We start from the raw sequence: 21,937 nt of genomic DNA, 5'->3' as shown, positions 1-21,937 counted from the left end.
TTTCGCTTCCAATTTCCACCCCGCCCTGACTTTCACCTCGTCCATTTCTGACTCCACCCTTCCCTTCCTCGACATCTCTGTTTCTATTTCTGAGAATTAGGCTGACCACCAATATCCACTACACACCAATTGACTCCCACACTTACCTGGACTGTACATCCTCACACTCTGCTTCCTGCAAAGATTCAATCCTATTCCATTCCCCTAGTCCCTCCACCTCTATCACAGTTGTTCGACAAGGGAGCCTCCAAAATGTCCACCTTTTTCAACCGAGGATTCCCCAGCACTGTAGTTGAGTCCGATGCATCTCCTCCACTTCTGCCCTGATCCCCTTATTCCCCTCCCAAAACAACGATAGGGCCACCCTCGTCTTCACTAACTACCCCACCAGTACCTACATCCAGAGGATCATTAGCCACCATTTCGAACCCTCCAATTGATGCCATCACCAAATGCATATTTCCCTTCCCTCCCTGCAAGGACTGTTCCCTCTGAGACAACCTGGATCACTCCTCCTTCACTTCCAGCAGCCATCCTGCACACCCAATAGCCCCATGGCACCTTCCCCTCAAACTGCAGAAGGTGTGACACCTGCCCATTTACTTTCTTCCTCTTTGGTATCCAATGGCATACACACATCTTCCAGGTGAAGCAGTGCTTTACCTACACTCAAATCTGCATTCACTACTCAGTGTGGTCTCCTTGACACTGGGGAAACAAAGCATAGACTGGGTGACTGCTTTGCAGAACACCCATTTAATGTTCACAAAAGAGACCCTGAGCTTCCCAATGCTTCAACACATCACCCTATTTCCCCGGCCAACATCTCTCTCAGGTTTGCTACAGTGTTCCAGCAAAGCTCAGCTAAAGCAGGAAGAACTACACCTCATTTTCTGCTTGGGGACTCTACAATCTTCTTGACTCAATATCCAGTTCAATATTTTTAGGGCTTCAGCACCTTCCCCACGCTTTTCCCCATCCCTACACACCAGGCATTGTTACCACGTAGTCTGCTATTACACACAACCCATTGTTCACCAGTAATAGTCCCCATTGGCAGCTGTCCACCCTCCTAGCCAGATTGTTATCCACTCCTTTGTCTGTTCAACTGCTCTTCCCTCCGTTTGTGTTCTATCATTTACTCCTTACCCCCTCCCACTATCTGCATGAAAAGCTACATTTTCCTAGCTACCATCAGTCCTAAGGAAGGGTTACTGGACCTGAAATATTAACTCTGATTACTCTGCACAGATGCTGCCAAACCTGCATGATTTTTTTTCCAATAAGTTTTACTTTTGTTTCACAGCTCTGGATATGCATTTTAATTGTATGGGCAGGCTTTTAACACAGGTTGGTTATAACTTCAGTAACAAGGTACAGTCGGTTCTACTGTAATGCAGTTGTTTTGTTCTTATGCAATGCCGTGAAAATCGTGTAATAGTAGCATCATTGAAACTAATGGGGTCAGAATTACGTGATAACCAATACACACTTCAAATGTTCATGCTATAGAAACAGTATCCTCAGTTCATCAATCGTATTATAGCGAATTCGCATGAACAAAACATGTTGCAGCAGAGCAATCTGTACCAAAAGGTAATTATGTTTGTTTTTAAAATTATGGCAAACAATGTAGCGTTTTGAATACCTTGCTTAACCAACATTATGGAAATGAGAATTTTCAGCTGTTGAGGAAACACAGCAGATTTATTTCTCTAAAAGTGTTTTAAATGATTCAATTTGTACAGTTTCTCCCTTTCCTTGGTTAAATGTTACTGTTATTTTAACTGGTTGTTCAGGATTAATTCTTTGGAGAAGTTTCTCCTCGGCAGTTTCCAAGTCACTTTTGTCACCATTGTCTCTTCAACTCTGATTCAGGGCTGCACGTGATGGCAAAAGCATGGTGGATGTTGACACAAGAAACACATGGAAGAATGTTACTATAAATCTAGAAACATCTACAATGATATTTCTGATTTCATAAGTCCAACCAATGTTGAAACAGATTCTGATCCTGAGCAACAATTCAAAATAAGATTTCACTGATTTCTACGAACAAATCCCTTCACACTGACTGATAATGCTGTGTAATTATCTTTTTACTGTGTTACAAACAGATCCTGGGTGAAGTTCCCCAGTTGTTGCAATTCCAGTTAGGATACCCTGAATTATTAAGCTCCTGGCTGAAGAAGATGTACCAGCTCCTCCCCTTTATTCAGCCATCCCCTTAGTTGGTTGCAACAATGTTAATTTGGAAAGGATCCCTTTTCTCGTAGACACCTTTCTACCTGACCAAAATTAGCATTTTTTTAAAAGCCAATTTAACCAGACTTTCATGAGTTAACGATGAGTGAGTTTATTAATTAGTAAAGCTGAGAAAAATTAGTAACACAACACATAGGGACACAGATTAGAAATAGGAGGTGAGTCCTAATAGGTAAGTTAACAAAAACACCAATATGTATCAGTCTTTGAATTATTCACAAAGAGCAGATAATTGAATGTTGTGACCATTGTAGCAGGCATGCTGGTAGCCTTGATGCTGGTATTTGAACACTTGATTTCACGGTCCCTAGTTTTGCAGACTGGTTAAGATTCTACAGTTCTGATTGCTTTCGACTGTGTGTGAATTCCGGCATTCATGAGGAGACAGAGACTTTTCGTTATTCTGATTTCCCTTTGCCTGGATGCAAGCTGGCTGACTTCTAACAGAGTGAGAGATTGTCTTTACCTGCAAGGAGAAAGTGAGGTCTGCAGATGCTGGAGATCAAAGTTGAAACTTTATTGCTGGAACAGCACAGCAGGTCAGGCAGCATCCAGGGAACAGGAGATTCGACGTTTCGGGCACAGGCCCTTCTTCAGGAATGAGCAGAGAGTGTTCAGCAGGAGAAGATAAAAGGTAGGGAGGAGGGACTTGGAGGAGGGGCGTTGGAAATGTGATAGGTGGAAAGAGGTCAAGGTGAGGGTGATAGGTCGGAGTAGGATGGAGGCGGAGAGGTCAAGAAGAAGACTGCAGGTCAGGAAGGCGGTGCCGGGCTGGAGGGATTCGGCTGAGACAAGGTGGGGGGAGGGGGGATGAAGAAACTGGTGAAGTCCAAGTTCATCCCCTGTGGTTGGAGGGTTCCCAGTCTTTACCTGCAACACAGAGGTAACTGGATGATAGTTCATCAACTGTGACTTTTACAGCACACCTAAGCTGGTGCACACAAGAGCATTCAATCCCACAAGCACCATCTGGTAGAATTGAAACTGGCTCTTTCACCCCTCTCCTTCTGTATTTTTCAAAGCAAAAAATCAAAATGTATCTTCGGTTTAGGGCATAAACTGTGGAGAGTGGTTTGCTGTTGAGGAAGAGTTCATCAGCCCTTCATTATCTTTGTAGTCACAGGAGATTACGTCCAGTCTGTTTGGACTTGCCTCCTTCTTTCACCCCAAAGGGCTGTTGTCTGAGGTTTCCTTTGCATCTAATGGTGTGACATTCTGCAGGCCCCTGTCTCTGGCCAGCCATTTAATTTACATGTGCAGCCACTTTTTTAAAAAGATGCATTTTAAAATTAAGAATGTCCGAAGTATTCTGGAGTTCTGACCCTTCATCATGACAACTGCTGCATCTTTTTTAGGATATTTTCATTCCCAAAATAAAAAGAAACAAAAGGTGATGCATTAATGCAAAAGAACAGTACGGTGTAATATAAAGCAGGTGTGTGTGCATATGCCAGCCAGACTGGAACTTGGCTGGTACACAGCCATCTGTGTACCCTTCCTGACAAAGGGCTTTTGCCCGAAACATCGATTTTCCTGCTTCTCGGATGCTGCCTGACTTGCTGTGCTTTTCCAGCACCACACTAATCTTGACTCTAATCTCCAGCATCTGCAATACCCACTTTTGCACAGGTGTTGGAACAGAGTTTGGAAATTAAAGCTCAGTTCATCCACCTTTTTATGAGCTGTCTTGTACTTTGTAGACACAGGATCTGTGTGTTCTACATAAAGGAAATATTTAAATGACTGAATTACTATCTGTTTTATCAAGCAGCCTGAAGGAAGAAAATAATCTTCAATGACAGCTGTAGTCTGTGGTTGAATCTTGTGCTCCAGAAATTGTCAACAACTCAAATGGCAAGTCTTTGGCAATACTCTTTCACATAGATCATGATTATGAAACAGTTTGTATGTTTATTATGTAAGGTTGCAAATAAAATTAATTCAATAGGACGCTAGGTGTTAGCTTACACACAGACCCTCATTCTTCTTGGTATAGTCTGTAAAGAAACTGTATGTCGTGTGGCAATTAATTGTGATTAAGACAAAAAAAATCAAGATTTTCTGTTTCAGACAGATAAATGCATAGCAATTCATCCCAAAGGTAAGAAGCACAAGGAGCTAATAATGAATCATTTTTAATTTCTCACTGGCTTAATTCAAATTTCTGTTTTAACCATTTCATTTGTAGCTACAGCTTTTTGGGTGTGCAAATATCATTCCACTGCTTTGAAGGTGAAGATCCCAAGTATAATGAGTGGTATTAGGGAATGGTGAAGTTCGAGGGCTTTTATTCCTGGAATCCTGGCTGGGTCTTTGATGTTCACCTAATGTAATCTGAAAACATGGTTGTCACAGAGGTTTATCTATTGAAAAAAGTTTTAAGAGATGGTTTCTAAAGAGAGTGTAATGACCTTTAGTTCATACATTTCCAGAGGAATGAAAGAACAAGATGATTCTATAACCGCTGCTCCTGAGCATGACAGTGCCTCACGATGCAACATCACATTCACTGTGCATTGGCACAGCAGGACATACCCTGGAGGATCAAACTAATTAAGATGAAGAGGAGCAAGTGATATTGGCTGTTGAAGTTCAGGCATCTGATGGCTACAGCCCAGTACAGTTCTTCCCCTGCTCCACTGCTCAGATGGATATGGCCTGATGATGCATTGACCCTGTTATCTCAGCAGAAATCTCTATGTGCATGTTCTTCTCATGAGCATACCAATACACTGTCAGATTTTGGGAATAGTTTAACCCTCAGTTCTACAAAGTCATGGCTAAAGAGTTGTCCGAAAATCTGCAATTATATCATGACCATGAGTGCAGGCTTGCTGTCACTTGAATCTTCCATAAGCATTTAATCCCACTACAAGAGTAGCACAGATGATGGCCTTAAATTGAAAGACTTTTGAAAAACAGGTATTACCCAGTTGGCTTCTGTAATGGCGGTCATAACATTGTACCTTTCAAAGGATAAAATACCTTTCAGTGTTGTGCACAGCAACTGAAATGGTAATGTAGGTCAGTTCATCGGTCACCCTCTGGGTACTGAGAAAGCCAGTTAACCTGCAGAATTGCACTGTTGGTTAGCAACAACATTACAGGGTGGTTGATCCATTCATTGACATATCTCTATATGTGACTTCTTTGGTACATGCCTGTGAAATAGGAGCAGAAGTCCACCATTTGGCCCTTGGAGCCTGATCAGCCATTTAATCAGATCTATTTGTGTTTGAATTCAACATCCCCCCCCCCCCCCCCCACCCCGATTAACCCTTTGATTCCTCTGCCAAACAACAATCCATGCATCTCTGTCTTAAAAATATTCAATCACCCTGCCTCCACCAGTTTTTGGGGCAAAGAATTCCAAAGTGTTACACAACCCTCTGAAAGGAAAAGGGAATTCTTCTCATCTCTGACCAGAAAGGGTGACCTCTAATTTTTAAACAGTGCCCTCTAGTTGTGAATTGACTCACAAGAGGAATATCCTTTCCACATCCACCTTGACAGGACAATTCAGGATTTTATACACTTCAATCAAGTCACTTCTCATTCCTCTGAACTCTAGCAGCCAAGTTTGGCTTACTCTAATGATCCATGGGAATGCAACTTAAATGAATGCAAATTATTGTCGCGTTCCTCAATTAGCTGGCAAGAACAGTACTGTCACACAGTGGTATAGATTCGTAATCGATTTGCCCCTTTGGGTAACAGGACTGCATCCTTTTCTATTAGTTTGGGCTTTTATTGTTACAAATGTTACTTTTGTAACTTGTCACTTCTTAAGTTTGTGAAGCATACCAGCTTGAAGGTCAAATCAATGACTTCTGCCTAAATTGTGTCTGCTTTCTGGCCGTGTCTCCTTCAATTGGCAGCTTCTGAAAGATCGATGGTTTTCATTCCTGTCACTTAATGATTCAGACAGCACAAAGTTCCTTTGCAGTTTGTTACTTTCCCTTGCAAAACAAGCCAAATACAAAGAAGATCGCTTATAAAATGTCAGCAATGGTGGAATGTCCCCAGAAATCCAGAGGGTCCTTTCCACAACTGTAATGCTGATGGGGCTGTGTTGTGTGCTGAGTTATATTTACTAAGTTTAATTATGTTTCTGAACACAGCACTAGAGCCTACAGCACAGATACAGAAGCACAGATAAAATATGGATGGTGGAGAACCTCAAATATGAACAGAAAATGGACAGCAGGTCACATTGTATCCATAAGAAAGGAAACAGGATTGACATTTCAGATTTTGGAGAGAGGTCATTGATGTGCAACATTAATTCTTTCTCAGCACAGATGCTGCCTGATCTGCTGGTTTTGTATTCTAACACACCGACTGAACCTCAGACCAAGATCGAACAATGATGTGGAAGTGAATTGTGGAGGTCAGCAAAAGCTGGCTTGGAACTAACAAGGCAGGACAGGCCCTACAGGCCATATGACACTGGAAAATATTTAGGTGGGTTTGGGAGCAGATCTGCACTCTTCCTGCGATTGATAGACAAGATATCCCTAACCTGACAGCACAGGCCTTTCACTTGTCTTGGAGACAGCCTCCTGTTTGAGATTTGGCCTCTATCATTTGGGGCACATTTGTAAAAGATGAGAACATTGGGGATGCTGAACAAGGCACAGACTTCAAGTTGGAGAGTCAGGATAGCTCTGAGGAAATTTCTACCAATTTTGTTAGCAATATTTTTTGAGCAAAGTGACTACTTTCATTTCAATCTTTCATCGTTGCAAGTTAGCTAATCTGAATTCATCAATTTCTTTTCTTTTTCTTCCAATATTTCCATCGCCAGGAAAACCCCCATGTGGCCAGTGAGCCAGTAGCAAGCAAAGCACCATAAGGGCAATGCTTATGTGAAAAAAGAAAGTGAGGGGGTAGGGTAGGGGAAATAAAGCACTCCACTCCCCTCCCCCACCCCAACAATGCTAATCTCTCCCTAAAGGCATCGCGAGTGTTGGTGTACACCACAGGGTCCCATTCTAAGGTCACCCAGGCTCAAACCATAGCCGCAGATGAGAGGGGCAGGCAGCTGGTGGAAATGACTCCTTCCATGGCCTGGACCTGTTTATTGCCAGCCTGGCCAGGCCCAGCAGCCAACCAATGAGAAGATCCTCTAACTTGATCACACCCCTCTGCAGTGGGTGCCAATTTGTTTTTTTGCTTCAAAGGGGATGGCTTCTTGGAGCACAATCTTCCCAGGCCCCCCTGTACAATGTGGCCATGGTGAGAAACTTGGACGAATTACATGAGAACTTGAGCAGGGGCTTTTTTGACATTGGAAGCAACAAGTTGCACTTTTCTAACAAAGTTCCAATGTCGAGTTGAGATTTTCGCTAGTTAGAGGCAAGAAGTCAGTTAACAATATAGATTGCTCATTATCATACTTATCATTACTTAATCCCTCCTTGTTATTATACAGGTTCCCATTACAACACCCGCTGGATAGATAATGGACACCAAGAATTCCTGGCATTAGGTCAGAGCGGTTGCCTGGCAACTTCAACTCAACGTTTGCTCCTCCGGACCGCAACTAGAACCGGCACAATCACCTCAAGATATTCTCCAGCTATTACAAGGGGGCATAGCTTTAAATTAGGGGGGGTAGGTATAGGACAGATGTTAGGGGTAGGTTCTTTACTCAGCGAGTCGTGAGTTCATGGAATGCCCTACCAGTAGCAGTGGTGGACTCTCCCTCATTATGGGCATTTAAGCAGGCATTGGATAGGCATATGGAGGATAGTGGGCTAGTGTAGGTTAGGTGGGCTTGGATCGGCGCAACATCGAGGGCCGAAGGGCCTGTACTGTGCTGTATTCTTCTATGTTCTATGTTCTATGTTCCATGAGCAGCAACTATGTGCACCTCACATCCACGGATGCTACCACCCAACACATGCACCATCATGGCACATCCTGGATCCACTTACTGTGTACATCTACACTGCTAGGCTGCATTTTGGAGAACACAAGCATCTTTCATTGAAATGGTGCAACAAAGACTTCGCAGAAAGGGACATGGATTATGGATTGGATCAGGCTGCATCTCAGGGCTGCTCACTTGGTCTCTTAGTGCTCATTCACTTAGCAATTCTCTCCCATTCCATCCCATTCAGATCTGAAATGCTCCCATAATTGCTGTATGGTTCACAGTTTGCAGAAGGCACAAGGCAGAAGGCAGCTTGACATGCTACTCAGCTGTGATCCATCAAGGGGATAGACACCTTGCTGTATGACTGTGGGCTACATCATTATCACATCAGCACTATGTATCAGCAGCAAAAGGCCAAGGCTTCAAGTCTAAGGGGAGAAGCCCTCAATCAGATTAAGGGAGGTACTCTTCAATCAGAGGGTCCAGGCCCTGTAAATCAAGGACAGCCTCTGATATCAGTCCAGGGACTTGGACACGTTTTGTGTACAGTCAGGAAGTGAGGGGTTCCATACCTTTCACTCTGGGGGATCGGGGCACCCAATCCAGAGAGTCTTGGGAACACAGGGAGCTGTACAAATGTCAGACAAGGGTCTGATCACACATCATTTGTAGCATTTCACTTAAATCACTCAAAGGGGCTTGGCCATAGACATCCACTAAAAATCAAGAACAAGTTAAAAGGCCACTGCTGGAGGAAGGAGGTTAGGGAACTCAATCGTTGAGATATTTGTGTAGTGCCCCTGACAGAGCTGCCTCCTGCTCTTGTGTCTGCTCATGCACATCTGTGAGGTTATTAGTGAAACCATGGTGCCAAGTCCAGGGCTAAGTATGTGCCTGAGAGCTTCAGAGAGGCAATAGTGATGTACTCACCAGCAGATCATTCTGGCTGTGATCTAAAAAATAACTGTTAAGTATTTGGTAACTATAGCAGACTGTTACTTTAAGAATCTGGTCACATGACATTAGGATGCCATCATTGGCCATTACGGAGGAAACTGCTCAGTCTAACTTGGGGAGATTTTTCACTCTGCAGACACCAAAAAAAACACCTGCTGTTGTTTAACACCTCAGCCTTCTGGGCCTCTGGAAATGTAACAACAAGGTGAATTGGTGGAAGGGGCAGGAGGCAGTTTTGGCAGTCCATCCTCTGGGGGATGTGTACTCTCTTCCAAAGAGGAGGGCACATCTTCCCTCTTGACCACACCTGGTAATTGAAGGAGACAAAAGAGAAAATGTCACAATCAAGGGGTAAATGTTGTGGCATATTAACACTAAATTCACAGTGGAGGTAATGGACAGCATCACAACAATGAACAATGTTTCTTACTCAGTTACTGAGACAGAGGTTTCTGCATCTCCACTGGATAGTCCTGGTCTTTGCCAGCGTGCAACAAGACCCACTCACTCCAGTGGGTGAGGAACTGAACGTCTGGCACCTGACCACCCATCCTGGCCCTCCCAACCTTGTTACAGGTCTTACCCCAGACAGAGAGAAAGGGAGCAGAATTGAGTGATCTGAAAATGGTTGATGCAGTAGCTGGTGGTGGTTCTGGTGAGAGAAATGTGCTGAGGTTTCTGAATGAACGAGTAAGCAGCGCAGAGGGCATGCAGAGTTAGCAGTGTGGAGGTGTTGGGGTGGGAGAGTGTAAGTGGGGGAAGATGTTGCATGCGACAGTGAGAGTGGTAGACCATGGGCCTTGATGGAAGATGGGTGCGGTATTAGAGAGAGAGTGAGTGTGACATAGTAGAGAGAAGATGGTGATCCTTACCCTAGTAGAGAAGATCATTCAAATTCTGGGCATTCCTCCAGATTGTGGATATCTCACTGATCTGGGTGGCAACTCTGGCAAAGGCTGGCAAGACCTGGTGGCATGACTTTCTCTGGTCCTCATCTACCAGGATGTCAAGGTCCCTGGTGGCAAAGTGGGGCACTGATGTGACTTTATCTGCAATGCCCACAGTGTGTAAAATCCTGCTGGGCATCTCTGAACTACCAGCCTTTAACCGACAACGCAAAGACCAATCAGTATAGGATCAGTGCCAGAGATGTTGGGATATCTGAATAGTAAGTGAGTGTTTGCAGACACAGTGAGTGGGGGAACTGAGCTAGTATTGAATGATGAGGATGTCATGGTGTGTAGTCCTAGTTGATAAGACAGGCTTAAATGGATAATGAGAGAAAGCTCACTGGTCCTCACATAGAGAGACCCTCCATGAAACTGGATGAAAATGATACTTTGACAAAATTTGGTAAAATTCAGCCCATTGCCTACACTAGATGAAAACAAGGTAGTATCACCCTGAAAATTGCAGCAATAAATGTAAGCATTCATTACAGCTCTTGATCCATCCAGTAACATCATGAAAAGAGATCTAATGGCAGCTGGTCAAAGCACCTCCCTTTTCCAGGCTCGTTCAGTGTGTATGTCATAAAACCAACATACTGAGGACCCTGGTTTCTAGCTAAGGACTCCACTGGTTGTACTATGTCCTGGCCACATGAGCACCAGAAATAAAAGGAAAAGACTGACCTTGACTGATACCACACTGTCTGAGAGTTAGGAGCAGGTCTCGGCTTCTTAGCCCCTTGAGTTTGCTTTGCTATTCAATGGCTGATCTGATTACTCCACATGCCCACCTACCACGGACAAACTTTCACTCCCTTGCTTATCGAGTCTCCATCTTTGTATCTCATAAAAATATCCAGTCTATTCTTCCATCACCTTTTGAGGCAGAAAATTTCAAGGACCCACCATCCTCTGTGAGAAAATAATCTCTACCTTTGTCTTAAGTTATGGGCGGCACGGTGGCACAGTGGTTAGCACTGCTGCCTCACAGCGCCAGAGACCCGGGTTCAATTCCTGCCTCAGGCGACTGACTGTGTGGAGTTTGCACGTTCTCCCCGTGTCTGCGTGGGTTTCCTCCGGGTGCTCCGGTTTCCTCCCACAGTCCAAAGATGTGCAGGGTCAGGTGAATTGGCCATACTAAAAATTGCCCGTAGTGTTAGGTAAGGGGTAAATGTAGGGGTATGGGTGGGTTTCGCTTCGGCGGGTCGGTGTGGACTTGTTGGGCCGAAGGGCCTGTTTCCACACTGTAATCTAATCTAATCTAATCTAACATCCAGATCCATCCACATCTCCAAGTCCTGCAATACCTCACCATTTAGAAAATGTACTTAAACTGGGCAAAATGGGCAAATTCACATTTTCCCACATTGTTGTCTATCAGATCATTCCCCAGTCAACTTATCTATACCCCTTTGCAAACCTCCTTAAAGCCTCTTCACAACTTATTTCCTGATGAAGAGCATTTGCTGGAATCATCGATTCTCCTGCTCCTCGGATGCTGCCTGACCTGCTGTGCTTTTCCAGCACCACACTCTTCCAAACATGCCAATCCCTACACTATGAGCTTTGATGTAGCACCTTATTAAATACATTCTGGAAATGAAAAGACAATACATTCATTGCTTTTCCCTTTATGCACAGCATACTTCGGTTAGCTCCAAAAAATAGAAAGAACTTGATTTCCTTTCACATGCTGACTCTGCTTGGTTAAGTTGAGCCTTTCAAGATGTCCTGCTATAATGTCTTTAATAACAGCCCTCAGCATCTTCTCTATTACACTCACTAATCCATAGTTTTCTGCTTTCTGTCTCCCTCCCTCTTTGAATGAAGAATTTACATTCACTATTTTTCACTAAATAGAACTTCCTGAATGTAGAGAATTTTGGAAAACTAAACCTAATGCTTCATCCCTCTACCTAGCCATTACTTTTATAATCATAGTATGAAGTCGATCAGGATTGCGGGTTTGTCAGTTCCAATAACTTGCTCAGGCACATGGTTCCCCAATCCTGCTGTAGGCTGAGCCTAAAGTCAGCTAGGCTTCTTTGTGAGCTACTCTAGGTAGTATCAGCTCAGAGTGGGTGACTGAGGCAGCGTCATCAAAATGGGCCAGGTGTCCTATTGGTACTCTCAATAGTCTGAACTATGCCACTTAACCTGGTTAGTGTCCTTTTCTTGATACACCTCTGGAGAAAGTCATCAAAATCTTCCTGATATTGATACTTTCATCGCTACCAATTCATTTGCATGTTTAGCCCTTTGGTCTGCCAGTACACAGTTCCTCTTCGATAAGCATTACCTTATGAAAGTTGCTGCATTACCAAGTTTTACACTTCCCCCAAATTACCATATAGGGGAAAACTCTCTGGAAAATCTACTGGTGTACCAACAATCTATTCCGTTTCAATTTGTCTCTATGACTTCAAGAAAGTGTGATAGTGAGATGTTGTAGTCTGACAGAGGTTACGGTCATTCTTATATATAGCTTGAACTATTTTTAATACTTCAGTTGAAACCAAGACTTCGAAGTTTTGTTTTAACTCTGGAAGTTTTGTGTGTGTGCTTTTCTTCGTGAGTATTGATCGACTTGAAGTGAGACCTCATTGAGCTTAGCAGCACATTTAGCTTCATGTCAGGCTTTGTCAGCTGTTGATGTATCGCACTTCTATGTTTGAAAATGTGCTTCTTCAGACTGAGCATCACTTAACCTTCTGTCAGAAGCCTCTGCTTTCTCCCCTTCCTGGATTATATATATGTACATAGTCCTTTCAGAAGCTGGAATAGCTTTGTGAATCAGGCAACCAAGAGCATCACAAGCTGCTGTTCTGCTAACAGAAATTAATCATTTTGAGCCAAAGATCTAATTAATGGTGAAGATTTCAGAGAAAAGCTTAAGAGTGTAATATTGATCACCCTGTGCAAATGCACAGTGTTTCCACAGATAGAAAATTTACAGACTCTTCACTCACTTTAGCACAGTTGGATTCTTCTAATAAGTGATGGATCCAGTTTTATGATGAGAAGGTATGAGCAATTTGTCATTTTTTTAGAAAGTGCTAGCTGAGGTACCCCTGAAAGACTTGTGCCATAACAGTCACTATTAATATTCTGTTTATAGAATAAAGACTGGGCAACATTTGTGTGCTTTCTCTCCCTTGGGCTGACTCCTGCCTGAGGAGTATAGAATATTGCTTCCACTGCACATATACAAAATCTCGGGCTGACATTTGCGATAAAACGCAGCTCATCATCTCCTCTATGCATGCATTTTAAAAAAAAACATTGGATGCAGGAGTCTGTGGTGAGGTGGTTGTGTAGGTGGCAATGTCACTGGACGAATAGTCCAGAGGCCTGTGCTAATGTTGTGGGGTTATGGCTTCAAATCCTACTACAGGAAATTTGAGTTCAGTTCTTATGGTGTGAGATTAAAAGCTAGTCATTTGGTGACAATGGAAACAGTCAATTGTTGTATTGATCCACCTGGTTCTTTCGGGGAAGAAAATCTATCATCTTTACCTCTTCTGTCCTGCATTATACCTCCAGATTGACAGCAAAGAGTCTAACTCTTAAATGCCCTCTGAGACAGCCTAGCTAGCTACTCATTTGTATCAAATTGCTAGAAATTACTTTTGACTTTATAGTATTAGAAGTTAGCTGAAAATGTGTTGCTGGAGAAGCGCAGCAGGTCAGGCAGCATCCAGGGAACAAGAGAATCGACATTTCAGGCATAAGCCCTTCTTCAGGGCATAAGCCCTGATTCCTGAAGAAGGGCTTATGCCCGAAACGTCGATTCTCCTGTTCCCTGGATGCTGCCTGACCTGCTGCGCTTCTCCAGCAACACATTTTCAGCTCTGATCTCCAGCATCTGCAGACCTCATTTTCTCCTCTAGTATTAGAAGTTAGTCAGTACCAGATAGGACTATTTTACGTTAGTGCCATATCGGGGATGCATGGCAGGGCTGACTATCCATTTCAGAATAAATGATTGGAAACTATAGTTATTGGTTGTGTATTTGACAGTTTCTGCCTTCAATATTCTTGGATGTTACGAACATCTAAATCAACATGGTGAGAGTGGGAGTTCCTTGCAGGTTCCCATCATTTTACATCAGCAAAGGGAGTTCATGAAAAGGTAATAAGTACAGTTTCAATAACATGTGAGCTGTTTCATCCTCACCCCTGTCACTACTCACTTTCCAGAGTCTTCCGCATCTATCTGGATATGTTAGAGGAGACTGGTTTCACAATATAGCCACCCTGCTACAAAGTCTGTGTCTTATGATTCTGCTCCACAACCACCTGATGAAGGAGCAGTGCTTCGAAAGCTAGTGCTTCCAAATAAACCTGTTGGACAATAACCTGGTGTTGTGTGATTTTTAACTTAATCAAAATATTGCTGATAGTGATATCTTCATCTCTACTGATTCGTTTGCACATTTAGCCCTTTGATCTGCCATACACGGTTCCTCTTTGATAAGCATTACCTTATGAAAGCTGCTGCATTACCAAGTTTTACACTTCCTACAAATTACCGTTTAGGGGAACACTCTCTGAAAAATCTACTAGTGTACCAACAATCTATTCAAAATCTAATGCAGCCTGCTGGAATGCCAGACTAAATCATGTGCCACGGGTCAACTAAATCGCATTTTAGTCACCTCTGCAAATCTGGGGCTTTAGAAATATGGCAAATGGCTAAGGTTTTAAATGGATAAATCACAATGCTGACTGAGACTTGTAATTACTCACCAAAGAATTCTCAGTGTCTGATCTGTTAATACAGCCACACTTTTCATGTGGCATATCTAATTAAGCTTCTGGTCAATGATAACCCCTCTGATTATGAGAGGTCTGATTACGGAATGAGAGTGAATTTTGTTAGACACTCAATTATAGAGACAAACATTTCCTGGCACTTGCATGGAGTGAATTTTACTTCCTACCTGCTAACCCACACCTACATGTTTTCCAGAGCTTGCCACATTCATTCAATCTGAGGGTTTGCAAATGGAACTGAACACTGCAATCATCACTGAACATCCCATTTCCAACTTTCCAGGGAAATGTTATCAATTGAAGGTGAATTCCTGCAGAGATGATCTGGGGCTGAGATTATTAGCTTCCAACAGCCACAAGCAGCTTCCTATCTGCTAGTTATAATTCTAACCAATGGAGAGATTTCCCCTGATTTCAAATTTACTCTGCCTCTTTCCTGCCACATTCAGATAAATGCTGTCTTGATGACAAGGATAGTCACTCTCACCACACCAAACTAGGTACAAATATTTACTTGTTTTGCAGTAGACAAAACAAATATGGTGTCAGTTTCCATAGCTGATTGAGTGTCAAGGTTTTATATTAGTTTCAATACGTAAAAACACTATTTCCTGGTGATATATCAGTTACGCAACTAGTTTAGGAAGAATACTTCAGCCCAGGCATAGAACAGAGAATTTATTACCAAAGGTTCAGGTACTATATATAATGTCCAGCCTTAAAAATGTGACTCCTTGACATTCAATCTTGGTTTGCAAAGAAATCGGTTCAAAACAAGAGTATTACTCATAGGTGTAAAAATAGGCATTTCAAGGTCAATATCTGAAATGCTGACTCTCAAGCTTCTGTACAGGATAATAAGTGCAGATATTGCCATCACCCTCATTGTCACTGTTTTCTGCAGCATTGTTTATTTTTGCTCATTACATGCCTTATACACTGGATGAAATAAGTCATAAAGTAGGATAAGTCAGAGACGTTTTTGTATAAGGGGGGAAGAAAGTTCACATGAACCTCAGATCTAGATATCGCCTCTTTATTGTAAAGCATGTTTGCTGATAGACTGTAAGTGACTTTAGACCGTGTTGTGATTTGGGCAATATGGTTAATGGATTCACACTCAGACAACAACACAAATTAAAATTGGTTTTGCAAATGTTCTGGATAATGCTGTTCTAACGATCTGGTGCAATCTGGTGGCACCATGCCTCAGAGGGGCTGGCAGGAGTCAGATGCCAGTGTTTGTGGATGTGGGGTATGTGCAATCACCACGCATGGAGCACACATTTAGTATCTGGTGTCTGTCCTACTTGCTGCATTGGATAATCATGGTGGGTCTGCACCTTTAGACTTAAAACAAATCAGTTCCAGAGATCTCCTGTGCCTTGTTTGATCTTCTTCCCTTAGGATTGATCTCTGTTGCACCTGTACCTCTGCTTCACGCACTGTTTGAATGAGTTTCTGGAAAGTCCTGCCTTATTTGGATTGAAATAAATCTTACACACTCGGTCTCTTACGGATTCTCTACGGTCACCATAGTCACATCCCTCCCGAGTGATTGTTAATGAAGTTTTCAGTTTTCAGTTAAATCTTGTTCTTTCAGGAATTTTACTAGTTCTGAGGTTTAAAAAAATTGTCAATTGTGTATCCCATGGCTAAAACACATTCCAAAAGAATACTTCAGAGGATGATACAGAAATCACTTCAGACCGAACAGAAGAATCACAGGAACAGATAAAATCCACATCTCCAAGGAAAGTGTACAGGCTCTAACATGAGTCTGTGGAAAAGGTCAAAAGTCCAAGTTGAGCCAGAGGAGTTAGAGTGTGTGAGTTTAGCCAAAAATCTATTGTATCCAAGGGGAGCCTAAAATAGTGCAAAAATTCAAGCTATAATGTCAGTAATGTTAAAAAAAAACACATTGTAGCTTTGATTGAGCATCACCCCCATAATGTGCAGGTCCCCTAATGACTGGAACTGAAGCTAAGAGGGCCATGAGATTAAGTTCATTTCCTCTGGGAGTGAGCACAGAAAATTGCTAAAGCACTCAAAGCAGTTAAGTGTTAGACAATTTAAAAATGTGTGCTATTCTGGTCCAACACAGCAATGTTTTCAGAATTTCTCCATTCCAGCCATGAAGTGGAGAAAACTCTCCATTCCAACAGGAAAGTTGGGGGGGAAAGCCCTCCAATAGTGATATCCAGGAGAACAACCATGATAGAAAAATCAAAAGATTATGGCCACAATCATACAGAAGCCTGAGCGATGTCAGCCATAGCGAAACCTGTGACAGAATCACGCAACAAGTCCAGTAAGGCCTTGCTCAACCTCAGGAAAAACCTGCTGCATCTTTTAACTAAGATCCAGGCAGCAGTGAGTTACATATTCAGGGGGATTACTGCTTGTTAATGATCTTATTAACTGCACATCTTACCTCATTAATATGCTTGCTTTCTATTGTAATATCTGCAAGCAAACTGGGCATTGAGGATTCTTAAAATGGAAGTCAGAGCGAGTACTTGGTGAATTCAGCTCACCATTTTCTCCAAAGGATCTCCATGTTGTACACCAGGCCCCAACATCTCAGGGTAGACACCATGGGCACCAGCCACACACACCTCATTCCCATTGATATTTACAACTGGCATGTGCCAGCCTCTAAGACCTCTCATGGCATGTCTCTGATTCAATTACAATAAACTTCAGCACTTTAATGCTGCATCCCAGGGAGCAAAACTAGCTCTCATTGTAATGCTGCAGCAAGGATAATGTGCACTCAGGGACATACATGCCAGCTCATGGACTGGACCAAGCTGCACTCTGGTTGTTAACCTGCACTCTTGGCACTCACTCACTCACTCACTTAGCACCTACATGGTCGCTCACAGCATCCCTGCCTTGTCTTGCCTGTTTGCACTTTGCCCCTCAGCCCACAGACACCAGGCTCACAGTACTAGATTAGATATTAGATTCCCTACTGTGTGGAAACAGGCCCTTCGGCCCAACAATCCACACTGACCCTCTGAAGAGCAACCCACCCAGACCCATTCCCCTACATTTACCCCTTCACCTAACACTACGGCCAATTTAGCATGGCCAATTCACCTAACCTGCACATCTTTGGACTGTGGGAGGAAACCGGAGCACCCGGAGGAAACCCACGCAGACACAGGGAGAATGTGCAAACTCCACACAGACAGTTACCCAAGACAGGAATTGAACCCAGGTCCCTGACACTGTGAGGTAGCAGTGCTAACCACTGAGCCACTGTGCTGCCCACTGTTGTCTTGCCTTCCTGTTTAGTACAGGAACAAATCCGGAAAGCTTGTTGTGGTTGTCAACAGTGAAGTTGAAGTGAGGGCCTTCAGTCACAAGCTCCTGGCCTAGTAAGTCAAGGGAATCCTCTGACATCAGTTAAGATGGATAAGTAAATGAATAGAAAAGGTTCGGCGGATATAGGCCAAGAGCAGGCAGGTGGGGCTAGTTTAGTTTGGAATCATATTCGGCATGAACTGGTAGGACCGAAGGATCGGATTATATTTTGTAAGACTCTATAAGAGGCTTGGATGTGCTCAGTCACTCAGGATGGTCAGAGTCAGAATCCTAATGAGGGTGCTTCCCCCTGGGATAAGAGACTGAGAGGCAGGTATTAAGGCAGATGAAATTTGGTGGCACAATGTGACATTTGTTGAAGGTAGGAGGTACCCCAAGCATGTGAGTAGACAGCACAGAGGACATGATGGATTTGTGATGTCCAGGGTTCGGGTGGGTGACAGCAAGTGAGAACAGACGTTGCAGTCGTGAGAGTGGTAGAATCTGAGCCGAGAAGGCAGGTAGGTGCAGAGTCAGTGTGTTGTATTGGAGAGAAGATGATGGCACTTGCATTGACAGAATGAAGAAGGTCATTGATCTTCTTCCTACATTGCTGGGATCCCTCCAGACAGCAGAGACTGCACTGACTCCGGAGACAACCTTGGACAAGATTGACATGGTGGCCACCATTGCTGGTCTTGGGATAAATGGATGTCTGCCTCTACAATACCCCATCTACGAGCACCTCCTGGTTCCTGCCCAAAAAAGCGTTAGCAATTTTCCCCTATCTGCCCTGATGGGGATAAATGCCAGGCCCTGTGTAGGGAAACTGACGGTGCTTGTCTACGTGCACAACAGCCTTTTAAAGATGGTGCTACACCAGGAAGGCTGGTCCATTCTGGGATATCTTGACCATGGCATGTTGTTCCCTATGGTGAATGGTAGAATGGGGATGGAATCAGACAAGTGGGGTGCCATAGTCATGGGGTAGCTGGTAATTGAGATGGTTTTGTTAAGATTTGTGTGATTTTTAACTTTGGATTTGGAAGGCCATACTGCAACACTGACCTCGTTTCTAAGTCAGTTTAAATGGGATAACAGGAGTGATGCCTCTACATTAACCGTGCAGCTCTTCAGTAAGGCCAAGCTGTACAGAAAGAGCTCAGAGCTCCTACCAAATATAAATTGCCCTCTTGTCACCAAACAGCCCCAGGGATCAGAAAGCAGCTGTTCTCGTTTTGTGTGGGAGGAGTTGAATCAACAGTTGGCCCCAGTCTCGAAAACTCACAGCAAATAGTGCAACAGGAACTCTTAAGTGACAGAACCCAGGCCCTCCCAGTCTCTGAGCTCAGAGGAGCCTGCAGTAAGGTTCAAAGACAGCTTTCTATCCGGTAGAAAGCTGAGCCTCTTTCAGGAACAATTCACAGAACAAGAATGACTTGGAGCCCTCCTCCAGAGGGAAGGAACCAGAGGTTTTGTGGCAGTATCTTACACAATTCAAACCTGGAGGACCTGAATGCATTCACCAGCCTCTTCCCTCCACCAGCTTTAATTTGATCGCCTGATTGACAGTGATATTTCACTCCAGTACTGCGCAACGTTTTACTGAGACCAATCTGCGTGAGAAGGATGAATGCTCCCCCACCTCCAGAGCCTTCTAAAGCAGGACATACACCTGTCAGTAAAGGTGGAATGGATTCTGCGCTTGTTGGAGGTGTCATAGCTGCAGTGATATTTGTGGTTATCTGCCTCCTTGTGGTTTTGATCTGTTACCTCTACAGGCACAAAGGCACATATCATATCAACGAGGCCAAAGGAACAGAATTTGTGGAGAATGCTTTGAAAAATGACCCCAACTTCCAAAATGCAGTGGACGAAAGCAAGAAGGAGTACTTCATCTGATGACTGGTGTTCCTGTTCATTATCGGGCAATCGTTAACACTACAACCAGGACTTTTTGTTCAGATCAATCCCAGTGAGGCAAAAAATAACAAGTGGTCAAACAAATTTTTATCTCCTCACCACCATTCTGGGAGAAAGTCACAAATTGCTGCTTTATTTACTAGTAAGGCAGCACATTCTCAGAAAAAGCAACTTGAAACATCGGTATTATTTTCCTATATTGTATTTCTAAAGTACTGTTAAAGTGCCAGCATACGAATATTGTGCTCGTGTAAACCATTACATTTAACAACCTGCTCTTGGAAACAAGCCAAAATATCTATGTACAAAGCCACTGTGGGCGGCACGGTGGCACAGTGGTTATCACTGCTGCCTCACAGCGCCAGAGACCCGGATTCAATTCCCGCCTCAGGCGACTGACCGTGTGGAGTTTGCACATTCTCCCCGTGTCTGCCTGGGTTTCGTCCGGATGCTCCAGTTTCCTCCCACAGTCCAAAAAATGTGCAGGTTAGGTGAATTGGCCATGCGAAATTGCCTGTAGTGTTAGTTGCAGGGGTAAATGTAAGGGAATGGGTATTGGTGGGTGCGCTTCGGCAAGTCGGTGTGGACTTGTTGGGCCGAAGGGCCTGTTTCCACACTGTAAGTAATCTAATTTGACAAAAAAGACTTGCTAGGCCTGATGGAAAGAAACCCTCTGTGAAAGTTGAAAGGTTAGACACTTACTTTGGCTAAGGCTCAGCCCATAATATCTCCCCACATTAGGAAGCTGTGGCATCAGAAAATTTATCATCAGGGATGCACCAAACAGAACACAGGACTGGACATTGTGGGGAAAGCAATTCTTGGGATTCTCTTGTAAACTGGGTAGTATTATTTCAGATTTAATTTTGATTGAAGGACTCAAGCATTTAAGGATTGTGAAAAGTATTTTGTATTTCAATATTCTGGAAATCACTACTCCTTGAACAGAGGTCATTGAAAGGTCACTGCGCACATTGCAATTTTTATCAAACAAGGCATTGAAAAAGCATTGTAAATCATTTCTGAACTCTATCAAGTTTCACAACATCCTTCTGATAGGAAGGAGCCCAAACATTGATATTAAAGGTATGCTACAAGCGACTCTGTAACACAGGGAACATCAAATACTAGAAAACCTACATGAAGTCTTCACTCTTGAGTAAAAGGGTATGTGTTAATCTCAATCTTCTTCAAAGGTTGAAGAGGTTAAGCAACAAAAGGTCAAGGAAATGCCAGTAGAAAATATTGCTGAGCTCTGTAAATTCATGGCAGAAACTAAACAAAACAGATTTGAGACCATCAAGTAGACAGTTCAAGTCAACTACCTTCTACTGAACAAACTAACATTCTGTCAAAGACTTGCAAGGGAGATAGGGTTAGAGTAAATATAAATATATAAACGAGTATGCACAACAATAATAATATGAGCGAAAAGCGATTTTGGCAGAGGGAGGACCAGGTGGTGTATATGGGTCTGAAAGGGTTGTGACCTGATTGAGCACTGTAAGAACCACCAACAAATTTCAAAGAAGCACTGAAAGTCCTGGAGAAACTTACCAGGACTGGCAGCATCCATAGAAGGAGATACACAGTTAAAAGTTTGAGTCCCGTATGATTCATCTTGAAGAAAAGTGTTCTATGAAAGTTTCTTTCAGATTTGCATCACCCACAGTCTTTAGTTTTTATTTGAGAACTAATAAAATTTATGTTCTTTCCTCAAAAAGGCTATTCTAGTTAGACCAGAAAGATAGTTCTTCTCATTCATACTAAACCAGTATGAGCTGAAAGGAACACATACCACAGCTACCATGCTCTGGGCTATTTGCCCTCCATGGATTCTGTAATCTGTTGGTTTCTAGGGTTTTACGTATCT

The 21,937-nt window shown here is 43.2% G+C and overlaps 1 pseudogene; it reads left to right on the top strand.

Moving 5' to 3' along the window:
- The first annotated feature begins 19,538 nt into the window (after nt 1–19,538).
- Nucleotides 19,539–21,733, top strand: LOC148145390 (glycophorin-C pseudogene; annotated as a pseudogene).
- The last annotated feature ends 204 nt before the right edge of the window (nt 21,734–21,937 follow it).

This window comes from Chiloscyllium plagiosum, unplaced genomic scaffold, assembly GCF_037043375.1.
Source record: "Chiloscyllium plagiosum isolate Xiang-an unplaced genomic scaffold, Cpla_swu_hap1 HiC_scaffold_24, whole genome shotgun sequence".
NCBI lineage: Eukaryota > Metazoa > Chordata > Chondrichthyes > Orectolobiformes > Hemiscylliidae > Chiloscyllium > Chiloscyllium plagiosum.
Note: the sequence above shows the minus strand (reverse complement) of the source record. Positions and strands in the feature narration are given on the sequence as shown.